At 39.0% G+C, this 13,102-nt stretch overlaps 2 protein-coding genes across 2 annotated transcripts in view; both read right to left on the minus strand.

Moving 5' to 3' along the window:
* Positions 1-13,102, minus strand: part of LOC117984450 (kinesin-like protein CG14535) — a 437,285-nt gene that overhangs the window by 324,692 nt on the left and 99,491 nt on the right. The gene's annotated exons all lie outside the window — the stretch shown is intronic.
* The window catches only part of LOC117984389 (ATP-binding cassette sub-family G member 1-like), a 300,050-nt gene that overhangs the window by 54,430 nt on the left and 232,518 nt on the right, over positions 1-13,102 (minus strand). The window lies entirely within an intron of this gene.

Consider the following 13,102-nt stretch of genomic DNA (forward strand, 5'->3'; position numbering starts at 1 on the left):
AATTAAATTGTGGCCATGAACAAATATTGCTATTTTCGAACTTTCAAAGTAAGATTGCTATACCAAGTGGGGTATCATATGAAGGGGCTTTACCTGTACATTCTAAAACAGATTTTTATTTATTTTTAGGCATAATAGTTTTTGATTTATCGTGCAAAATGTCGATAAAATACGATTGTAGTACGGAACCCTCAGTGCGCGAGTCTGACTCGCACTTGGCCGGTTTTTCTTTTTAGCACGTAATCTTCACAATCCGATATAGGGCACCCACGACGCTCGAGTAAATCCCTATTTAGCCTCTTGGGCTCCCCTACTATATAGATTTACTTAATATTAAATTAAACAGTTCGTAATTTAAAATATTGACAACACGTCAGCTCTGCCAAAAAACGAAAAAAGTAAAAAACCACCAATAAGTACCTATATTGCTTTTTATTTCAAAATAAATATAGCCAGTGATACTCGGTTTTTTTTTTTTTTTATTCAGATACAAGTTAGCCCTTGACTGCAATCTCACCTGATGGTAAGTGATGATGCAGTCTAAGATGATAGCGGGCTAACCTGGAAGGGATATGGCAGTTTTTATTAAACCCGTACCCCTTTGGTTTCTACACGGCATCGTACCGGAACGCTAAATCGCTTGGCGGCACGGCTTTGCCGGTAGGGTGGTAACTAGCCACGGCCGAAGCCTCCCACCAGACCAGACCAGAAATTTAGAAATTATAAAATTCCAAACCCCTGCCAGGAATCGAACCCGGGACCTCCCACTATTAAGACCACAGCGCTCACGACTGTGCCAGGGAGGTCGTCACTTGGAATAATGTTAGAATTCTAACGATACCCCACATATCTAAATCTGTTCAAGCATTAAGAAGCTATCTATGGTGGAATAAATAAACTCACATTCATGAACCCAGAAAATCTTATATTCCTTTTTCAGTTGTGTAAAAAACGGTAAAATCATACACGATTGTCTAAATTTGATTACATTTTAAAAACCAGAATAAAATTGCTCTATTCTTTCTTGCATTTATTTAATATTATCATTAGTATTGGTAAACATCCCTTAATTACCCACGTGTTATATCAGGGAGACATCATCAAGACCGGGAGCCACAGTAGAAACAACTGAAAACGGCAAGCGGCGCAAGTATGCCTCTCTTATCGAGAGTTACCATAGAGATAGAGTTATATTTTTGTTCCGTTTGCCGTGGAGACCCTGGGACTATGAAGTCTTAGTACTAAAAAATTTACGAGACATTTCACCGCGATTATAGATAGATACTTACACCGAGATAGCCTCATCTGGTGACAGAAGAGCTAGCTCATTTTTTGCGCAACGGATCAGCCTGGCTGTCCAGCGCGGAAATGTAACCAGTATTCTTGGCACCACTCCACGTGGGCATGATTTGTATAGTAATTTATTCATTAAAAAAAGTCAAAATTGTGTCAATGTCATTATCCACTAATTTTATATTCGAAATATCAACTAAGACAATGCTAAGACACGATACATAAACATCCGCATATTTTCACACATACTGCAACTTTGCAAGTATGGCCGATGGACGATATGAGCAATAAGAATTCTTCGCCAATAAATAATAATAATCCTTTAATAATAATTAACACTTACTTTAGTAGGTATGAGTAAATTTATGAATGTTTCCCGGAGTAAAGGGCGTGGTGGGAATGCGAGCGACTGAGAGAAAAGTCAACTGAATGTAAATTTGGTCTGATAAAATTAGCAACAAAGTTTCAGCGTGGAACGAGTGGACGCTAAGACAAGGGCATCAGTCGTGGGACAGGACACTATTAGCTCCGCTTGCCTGGATTACGGTGACGGTTCCAGCGATGAAGATCAGCAAGAACTGTCGGGAGACGATCTGCAGCTGTCTCCTCCCCCTATCTATCTACAAATCTCCTGTCTAGCTACAAAGTTTTATACTTTGTGCCTATTTCATCGTCCCAACGTCAAATGGAAAGCCACGCGGATGAAGGTTTCTACAAACAAACTTACAAACTCTTTATAATATTAGTAAGCTAGCTGATGTCCACAACTTCGTCCGTGTGGATTTAAGTTTTTAAAGATCCCGTGGGAACTCTTTGCTTTTCCGGGATAAAAAGTCACTATGTCACTATCCAGGTCTTTATAACTATGCCCATGCAAAAAATCACGTCAACCCATTGCTCCGTTGCGACGTGATTGAAGGACAAACCAATAAACCAACCAACAAACAAACACACTTTCGCATTTATAATAAGGGTACGGATGTCACTCAAGAATAATGTACGAGTAGCTACAAAAAACTTACAACCTCTTTATAACATTAAGACCAGCCATACACGGACAGCTTGAAGCAGTCAGGATGGACTGCTTCAAGCTGCGACTGCATGTTAAACTACAGACTTCTACGTACGTACATACACGAACCGCTCAAGCAGTTGCAACTGCTTCGGGCGGTTGGGCGGTCAAGCAGTCGCCTGGCATACACTGACTGCTCGAGCTGTCGACCGCTCTCGCGCAGTTACCTCCGCCCGCGCTCCTCCTCCACGTCGCGCACGCTTCCCGCCCGCACGCATCGTTTACTCAAGCTGTTGACTCTGACTGCAAGAGCGGTCCGTGTATGTTGATCAGTGGCTAACCGCTCGAGCAGTCCATGTATAGCCGGCCTAAGGGCCTCTTTTACTATCTTCAAGTAAAGTCTCGAGTAGTAGGTTAATTGCCGATTGAAGTGACAAGTACAGTGCATGTGAATTGTACAAACGCTGAATAGCATTAACCCACGGTTAAAGTAGCCTATAACTTATAGCTCGGTTTGTCTTCCTATCAGCTTGCTAATCGATGAGTAACGTAAAGTAATATAAACTAACCTAGGGCCGAAAGAGGCCCTTAGTAAGTTAATAGCTATAACTACGGCCCCACCTCGCTGCAGGTAAGACAAATACGCTCATTTCCTGCGGAGCGCGCCCAAACGTCCAAGCCGACAAATTGCGGCGCCGAACACTTATTCTGTACTTCCTGTGTTTACAGAATGCCGAGTTTCTCGCTGCTTCTTCTCGGTAGGAACGGCATTCCATACCAGTTACAGTGGTAAATTATTTTGAAGATAAGTAATAGTGTAGGATCCCCGTATACAACAACCTTCACCGAGCTGGTTAATGGATGAAAAGCATTTCATATCAAATTAAACCAGTACCTACCCTCATTATAAATGCGAAAGTGAGTTTGTTTGTTGGTTTGTTGGTTTATTGGTTTGTTGGTTTGTCCTTCAATCACGTCGCAACGGTGCAACGGATTGACATGGTTTTTTGCATGGGTATAGATAAATACCTGGAGAGTGACATAGGCTCATTTTTACCCGGAAAATCGAAGAGTTCCCACGGGATTTTTAAAAACCGAATTCCACGCGGATCAGCTAGTATGTCAATAAATATATTGCAAACTAGCTGATGCCCGCGGATTCACTCGCATGATTTCAGGTTTTTAAAAATTTCGTGGTTTCTTCTGATTTTCCAAGACAAAAAGTGGCCTATCCGTAGTAGCCCACCGTCCCCGAAGATATCTCAGTACCAAACGTAAAAACATTTAAACACATGATTCTTTCAAAATCCCGTGGAATCACCACGTTTTAAGAATGTAATTCCTTACAGCACCAGGGCTGAGGAGTTGGGTCCTCGAGTTCAAAAAGTCTTTACTTGGTAGGTACCTACCTCTAATGTCAATTTATTTTTCAGCCGTTAGACTGTTCAAACAGACAGACACACAAACAAAAATTTTAAAAATGTGTGATTCACTTATGGTACAGTTCAAATAACCATATGAGCTTAATATGAGGTAGTTATTTCAAAATTACAGACAGACATTTCAATTTTATTTGTTAAGTATGGATAGGTAATAGATGGGTTGACTAAAAAATTTTCAGAAATAGAAATAGAAATAGAATTAGTGTTTATTTGCTAGAATGTGGTACAATTTGGTCTTAAATCTATTTTGTTCTAACATATTCAACCAATAACTTAGTGTGAAAATTGTTCTATTACATTAAAAACGCATGTCGATGTCAATAATAATTTTAAAAAAATTTAGTTACCATAAAATATAAATAATTATCCTACAACAGCAACAAAACAGTTAAGGTCAAATCTACATAAATGGGTCATATAATCATTTACACTATAGAAACATTTTTCCATAAGCCAGTCCTTATGTTTGACCTTAAAAATTTGTAGCGGCATGGCTTGTATTGACTGCGGTAGCTTATTAAATACCATAATGGCCTTATAAAAGGCATTTCTTTTGAATATATCCATGTTGCATCTCGGTACGTACAATTTATTAGGATACCTTTTACTTCTATTCATTTCGCTGTTACGCTTAAAATACTGAGGGTACTTTTTGACGAAAATGCATATTTTCTTTAATAAACATGCTCGGTAGCGGCAAAACCTTTAAGTCTTTAAACAACGGTCTGCAACTTACCAGAGGACCAACACCAAAAATAGCCCGAATGCACTTCTTTTGAGCCCAGAATAAGGTTGCTGTGGCCTCAGAAGGCGGATAGCGCAAAGTTTGCCCGCTTTGTTTTATTTATGACGCTTATGCGCTAACGAATTCAACTTTTATTCCTTTTCTTAGCTGAGATCATCGCAGGCAATGAGTTGCAACCACAGAGATGTGACTTAATTTTAAGCGTTCATTCATTCATTCATTTCAACATCTTTTGACAATTATTTAACCGTTCCCACCTAAATCTATGCTTTCCAGTATGCATACTAATAATTTAAATTTAAAAATGTGTCTGTCTGGCAATTAATGTTTCACAGCCTACTTGTTTTAAAGAAAGGTACAGAGATAGCTTGCCTCTCGGAAAGACAGACATAGGTTAAATCTAAATCCACACAGAATCATCTAGTGAGGTATAATTTTTTTTGTAAAGATAATAAAATACTTACATATGAAAAATAGGACTGGCCCAATGATAGATTATACGTAAAAAGAAGTAGATTATGTTACATACGTATCTAAAGTAGAGAATTAAAACTATGACCACATGAGTAGATAGTGGTAGGACACTTTAGTTCATATTTTGTAGAGTTCTATCTTCTCAAGCGTTCTTATGTTATGTTTTATCTTCTGTCTTTCTCATCTGGTGATGAGAAAGAAGACACCATAGTCTACATGTTACGCTGGTGCCTAACATGTAGACTATGGTATAATGTGTCATGTCATTCATTGGCTGGCCCATTTCGTCGTTAATGTATGCCACTTCATTACGTAACATCAGTGCACCTAAATACTTGTATACCTCTAAGAAGTATCTGGTGGCATCTCTCTCATCCTGGGAGACGGGGTTTGAAAACAAGAGATTTGTTTGAATCACAAATAATAATCACAACTTTATTCTTAGATTTTTAGGGTTCCGTACCTCAAAAGGAAAAACGGAACCCTTATAGGATCACTTTGTTGTCTGTCTGTCTGTCTGTCTGTCTGTCCGTCTGTCTGTCAAGAAACCTACAGGGTACTTCCCGTTGACCTAGAATCATGAAATTTGGCAGGAAGGTGGGTCTTATAGCTGACATTTGGGGAAAAATCTGAAAACCGTGAATTTAGGGTTAGATCACACAAAAAAAATTAAATTGTGGTCATGAACTAATAATTAGTATTTTCAACTTTCGAAGTGAGTGACTATATCAAGTGGGGTATCATATGAAAGGTCTTGTAATCTCTGTATATTGTAAAACAGATTTTTATTTATTTTTATGCATCATAGTTTTTGAATTATCGTGCAAAATGTCGAAAAAATACGACTGTAGTACGGAACCCTCATTGCGCGAGCCTGACTCGCACTTGGCCGGTTTTTTTATTTAGAGCTTTATTGTTTGTTACTTTAATGTTTTAAATGTAAGTGTCCTCTATTTTATCGTGCAAAAGCACAATAAAGTTCAAAAGATGGTTGTTTAAAGACCATTGTTTTGCTGCTGTTTGTAAATCTACTTGTAGGTATATGGGCCACTGATTTTCGCGGAAAATCGCAGGGGCATCATCTAGTCTATATTATAATAGGTATTATAAAGAGGTAAAGTTTGTAAATTTGTTTGTAGGGGGTAATCTCTGGAATTACTGAACCAATTTTGAAAATTAAAATTGAAAAAAAAACCAGTAGAAGTAAATAATAAAAAGAAATAGCGGTAGAGTATGTAATTAAGAGATATAAAGTGAAACAAGGTAGTGAGACGCGCCCCCGGGAGGCGTGTGGTAACTTTGTTAGACGGGAAGGATAGTTGAATTTTGCCGGCTTTTGGTTGCAACTTCCTATAAGACGTTACTATGGAAACTCGTTTCTAGAACAATCATTAACCCTAATAAAATTATAAATGCGAAAGTGTGTTTGTTTGTTAGTTTGTCCTTCAATCACGTCGCAACGGCGCAACGGATTGCCGTGATTTTTTGCATGGGTTTTGCATTTTTTTTAGATAAATACCTGGAGAGTGACATAGGCTACTTTTTATCCCAGAAAATCAAAGAGTTCCCACGGGATTTTCAAAAAACCTAATTCCACGGACGAAGTCGCGGGAATCAGCTAGTGTGCCATATATTCAACATTTATAACTTTTGACAATTTATGACTAAGAACCATTGTAAACCCAAATAAGCAATAAATAATTTGATTTGATATGATTCCGAGGCGTCACCCGGTTCAGGGTACCAGCTGAAAATCAGCGCTGTATGTTCTTGTGCAACAAGGCATACAGCATAATGCTGAGCTGGGACCCTTTTTTCGGGTTGTGCCTCACAATAATATGACAGTTTGTTCCGGCGCTTCTTTTGCTTGTTCTCAGGTGGAAGAAGCGCCGGAATAACCAGCTCTTAGCTTTAAGTTGTAATGTGTGGCACAATTGCATAAATAAACGTCTTTTCTTTCTTTTTTTCTTGATTTGAAAAAAAAATTGCAATGCATAAAGGTTGAATATAAGACATGTCGTCTGAATTGTCCCCAAAAGAAGCCCCTATCTTGACTAGTGACTATCCAGTGTGAGTCGATCACTTAGATTTTATTATATTTTATACTGTAATTAAGAAGTAAAATGGTAGGGGCCCTTGTGGTCACATGGGGTCTGAGACGAGAGCCCGAGGCTGTCTGCGCGCACTTATTAATATTCTCAAGTAAAGGTTCGAGACACTTACACTACGTGGGGGATGGAATTCCAAGGGTTAAATAAGTTAGAACCTTACCCGTTAAACAATTATGCAAAGGTAGATTCTGAGGTACGCAATATCGACACGCTACACAGGTGTCGCGCGATCGACTGACATCTAGTCGCCCGGCAACTCGGTCGACAGCGACCGTTCACGATCAACCCATCGCCGGCTCATTACAGAGCACGGGGTCTCCTGTCAGAGAAGGGTTTTGTCCATAGTCTACCATGCTGGCCATGTGCGGATTGGTAGACTTCACACACCTTTGAGAACATTTCTATAACTCTCAGGCATGCAGAAACCTGGATGAGGAAACCCTCACGATGTTTTCCTTCACCGTTAAAGCAAGTAATATTTAATTACTTAAAACGAACATAGCTCCGAAAATTTAGAAGTGCGTGCCCGGGATCGAACCGAATCCTCCGATTAGATGTTGGACATCCTTCTTCTTCGCTCTGGGCTGGTTTCCGCACTTAAACGTTTCCGTCTGTTGTGCGTGCATTGCCCCTCCCCGCTGAAGTCTGCACTCCAGCCATCCAAGCTCGCTCCAGAAGCCGAGTAGCCCGCCCAGGTTGCCGAGAGCTTTATGGAGTGTGGTTGGGGAACCCAAAAAGCGCTCGCGTTGTTCTGCCACGCCCGTGCACTCTAGGAGCACGTGCGTCGGCGTTTCATCGACCTCCATGCAGGCCCTGCATAGAGGAGGCGGACATCCTAACCACTAGGCTATCCTGTACGCAATCCTTAAAGCAACAGAACTGGCTTTAAAAGCCAAGAACTGCTCGGTGAATATCCTCAGTGACTCCAGGTCCTCCTTAGAAATACTGAGCTCTGGAACCTTCCACCCCTTGGCTTTGACATTAGGAGAAATTTGGCTCTTCTGAGGGCAAAAAATAAGAGGGTCAGCCTCTTCTGGGTGCGAGCTCATGTAGGGGTGGCCGGGAATGAAAGGGCTGACTTCTTGACCAGGGAGGCTGTCACAAAGCTCAAGACCAGGCCGGCTTATGACAGTTGTCCAATTTCATATATAAAGAGATGCATAAGGGAGGACACTGTCATGAAATGGTCTGAGCGTTACAGGGAGGGTGTGACAGCGTCCGTGACTAAGGGCCGGTTGTTTCAACAAACTTTGACGGACACGTAACCTTTAAATATGGCGCTAACGAACGTAAGTAAAGAAAAAGCGTTGATTCAGCATCTATTAGCGCTAACGTTCGTTAAAAAGTTACGTTTACGTTAACCAGTGCTGGCGCCATTGGTGATCGTCAAATCAGTTCGTAACTTCATACTTCTTACAAACGGAATATTTTATTTACAAATTATAATGGAATCAATTTAATTCAAAGCTTTTAATGATAGTTTTTTTGAAGATTTTGTAAGAAAGAAAAAGTGTTTAAAATGCGAAGTAGCAATATTAATAACTATGTATATAATTTAATATACTTAAAATGAAATAAGAAAAGGATACGGAGAAGTAAGTTAATTTTTAGGGTTAGTTTCGCAACCAAAATAACAATGACGAACAGTTTTTTGTACAATGAAGCAACGCACTTAAATTAACAGATGTTAAAGTTCGTCTACGTCCGTTAAATTTTAACGAACGGATCTTACGAAGACCAATGGTTTGAAACAACCGGCCCTAAGACCTTCCTGCCTTCAGTGGAAAAGGCACACAAAACTCTGAAGAAAATTAAGCTCACACCCCTTTTGGTCCAAATCTTCAGCGGACATGGCGGGTTTTCGGAGTACCTACACAGATTTAAGTGTAAAGACAGTCCTGGCTGTGTCTGTGACGAAACGGTCGATGAGTCAATATTGCATTTGCTCATCGATTGTCCACAGCACAGCCGAATTCGAGAGGACCTCCACCAACAAATCAGGGTGGAACTGTGTAGGGACTCCGTCCCCGCCATTCTAGAGTGCGACGCAAGTCGAAGCTTATTCCTGCTATTTTGCTCTAAAATAGCAGGAATAGCTATAAAGAGGAACAGAACAGGATGACAAGGACCCAATGTTGTCCAGTATTATAGAATACCACGATTAACATGGGTCCAAATTAAACTGTTCTGTTCCCTTCAAACAGTCTGTTCTGTTCGCACAAAATTTGACAAAACTAAATATTGAAAAAGGTCTCTGACATTATGTCAGGGGAGAAGCCGCCGCTAAATAGAATCTGGAAAGATCTATTTATATTTAAAAAAAAAAAAAAAAACCACTAGGCTATCACAGCTTGAGTTTCCTTGCTTAGTATTAAATTGAGATCCAAACTACGTTCGTATGGAGCGGGTGACGGCGAGAGTCGAGCCCCTCTATGAAACTTATCGACTATTTATTACACCTAAACATCGTGTAACGTTCATAGGTCACATCTATGTCATTTATTGGTATTCGCTTACGAAACTAAACACACGACATTTAGAGCATGTCTCCTACCAAAAACAATGAAGAGGCATGCCGTTAACAATAACTTTCATTATTTAGTGCAACGGAAACTAGACTATATTTTTATGATTATAGAGTTAGAATTACAATGGAAGAGCTAAGGGCATCAGGGATAGTAGTCGGCAAAGATGGTCCTCAAAGGTAAACATTGAACACGTGATGTAGGGTGACCATGCTGTGTTTACACTTCTCAATATCTATTTTCTTTTTCTTTTATTTAAGCAACGGTAACGAATAATGTAACGCAAATAAAAATGCTCCCGGCTGTACTCACATGGTTATTCGACGTAAGCCCGATTAGTTTCCAACCCATCCGGGGTACTTTTTCACAGGGAGCATTTATATTTATATAGGTATTTAGGTTCTAAAAATCCCTCGGGAACTCTTTGATTTTCCGGGATGAAAAGTTGCCTATGTCACTCTCCAGGTCATTAACTATACCCATGCAAAAAATCACGTCAATCCGTTGCTCCAACAAATAAACATACTTTCGCATTTATAATATGGGTAGGTAGTTATAAAATGGGTAGTGATGAAAATCACTCGCGATGGTTTAAACACTAAAATAATGTAACCTAATTAGTATTTTTTGTTTTTTATTTATTAGAGAGGTACGTAAGTACTTTTTTGTGTTTTTTAAGACCTTCTTGAAATCTTGCAACAAGCAAACAACAATCAAAAATAAAAACAAATTAATATCGATAATATTATTGAGAACTCTCAGATATGCAGGTTCCTCGCGATATTTACTATCTCCGTTCAAACGAGTGATATTAATTTAAAACGCACATAACTACGAATAGTTAGAGGGTCGTGTCCGAAATCAAAACCCCGATCTCCCGAATAGGAACCGTCTTAACCACTAGGCTACTTTTCACTGTACCTACTTACTTGATTCCTATAGAGTCTCAGAATCGCCTCGCATCATGGAGTTCCTACTTATATCCGCCGGTATGGTTTGTTTGTAATAAGGCATCGGTGTCACACTCACGACCATTTGAGCCCGATGATCGCTTTGAACACGAATTAGGTACACCAATTGTCTTATAAAACATAACATATTATAATACCTAGAGCTGACAATATTTATATCTATACTAGCTGCCCCGGCGAACTTCGCACCGCCTAACAGTCGATTCTTTTTCAGGATTTTTTTTTTAATTTTTCTCTTCGTAAGAATCAGCCCCGTACTTCAAGGAATATTATAAAAAAAGAATTAGCGAAATCGGTTCAGCTGTTCTCGAGATTTGCGATCAGCAACACATTTAGCGATTCATTTTTATATATAGAGATCTATAGTGAATATTATGAAGAGGCAATATTTGCATGTTTGTTTGTAGGGAGCATCGATGGTAGTGGGTAATCTCTGGAACTACTGAACCGATTTTGAAAATTCTTTCACCAGTAGAAAGCTACATAATTCCTGAGTGGCATAGGCTTTATTTTATTTTCAAAAATTTGAGATTTCTAAACTAATTTGCGTAATTTTTTTTAATCGATAAACCTTTGCGATAGTGTCCCCTCAATAATAAAAATAGCGGCAACAGAAATAAGAGTACATCATCTGTGAAAATTTTAACTGTCTAACTATCACGGTTCATGAGATAGAGCCTGGTGACAGACGGACAGACAGATGGACGGAAGTGGAGTCTTAGTAATAGGGTCCCGTTCTACCTTTTGCATACAGAAGCTTAAACATTTATAAGTTTGTAACTATGATTTCTCATTTAGTCAAATTTTTATATCCTACTAGCTTATGCTCGCGACTTCGTCCGCGTGGACTACAAAATTTCAAACCCCTATTTCACCCTTCTTAGCGGATATTTCAAACCCCTATTAATCCTTTCTTAGCGGATGCCTACATCATAATAGCTATCTGCATGCCAAATTTCAGCCCGATCCGTCCAGTAGTTTGAGCTGTGCGTTGATAGATCAGTCAGTCAGTCAGTCAGTCAGTCAGTCAGTCAGTCAGTCAGTCACCTTTTCCTTTTATATATATAGATTTCTTTTGAGAATAAATTATTTAACCACAAAAGAACGATACTACTTTATAACAAAAAGTGATTATTAATAATGCCTACCTACGATTTAATGAGATGACAGTGTCTTTGTGCCTGCACGGAGTACACTTAAATGTTATACCTACCTGGAAACTCGAGTTAACGGTTAAATTTTCTCTCGCATGAGAAGTAATAGATGATTACTCAAACTAGTTACTCTAAATTACTCAAATTGCTGTGAGTAATTTTATTACTGGGTCGTTGCGAGGCTAACTAAACGTTTAGACTTTAGGAGTTACGTACAATATGTTTTGACGTGTAAAATTATGTTAAATTGCTAACTTATGCATATTATTATGTGAGCACTGCGAACCACGAAGGTGCTAAGAACAAAATTGAAACTAGGGAACCACCTTGATTGTTACTTTGGTACTGTACCTACTAGAAATAGGTACAGTGTTTGATTTCATCGTTTTTAAGGTTCCGTACCTCAAAAGGAAAAACGGAACCCTTATAGGATCACTTTGTTGTCTGTCTGTCTGTCTGTCTGTCTGTCAAGAAACCTACAGGGTACTTCCCGTTTACCTAGAATCATGAAATTTGGTAGGTAGGTAGATCTTATAGCTGACATTTGCGGAAAATCTGAAAACCGTGAATTTAGGGTTAGATCACACAAAAAAATTAAATTGTGGTCATGAACTAATAATTAGTATTTTCAACTTTCGAAGTGAGTGACTATGTCAAGTGGGGTATCATATGAAAGGTCTTCACCTGTAAATTCTAAAACAGATTTATTTTTATGCATCATAGTTTTTGAATTATCGTGCAAAATGTCAAAAAAATACGACTGTAGTACGAAACCTAATTGCGCGAGCCTGACTCGCACTTGGCCGGTTTTTTTTTTAAATAAAAATGGCGAGCAAACGAGCAGGCGGGTCACACCGCCGCCCATGAACATTTGCAGTACCAAAGAAACCGCCAATGCGTTGCCGGCATTTTAAGAATTTGGTGGTCCGCCCCTTGAATAACCCCATGTTGTAATCTAATGGATTCGTCATAAAATATGGTTAAGTTATTTACCTCAACATTTGTTAATTTTACATTTATTGAAATAAATGTAATTTATCCATATTTTTCATACCTACTAATCCACGCGGACGATATGATGAACTTTTAACGAAAGATATAAAAACTAAAAAGCTCGCATCCTGGAGACTGACAAAAGTTACTTTTGTACCGGAGAATCCATAACTTCTCATGGGAATTTTAAAAACTTGAATCAACGTGGATGAGATCACGGGCATCATCGAAAGCTAGTATTTCATCGCCAACAAAAAAGCAGTATCAAAGATATAAGTCCCTCAAATTGCTATTGCGCCGGAACCTTGTCTCATTAACATCGAAATAACGTCATTTGACTATATTTAAGTAAAAGTAAGTATACCATCGTTGGAAGACCCCC

The sequence above is a fragment of the Maniola hyperantus genome, chromosome 8 (genome assembly GCF_902806685.2).
Source record: "Maniola hyperantus chromosome 8, iAphHyp1.2, whole genome shotgun sequence".
NCBI lineage: Eukaryota > Metazoa > Arthropoda > Insecta > Lepidoptera > Nymphalidae > Maniola > Maniola hyperantus.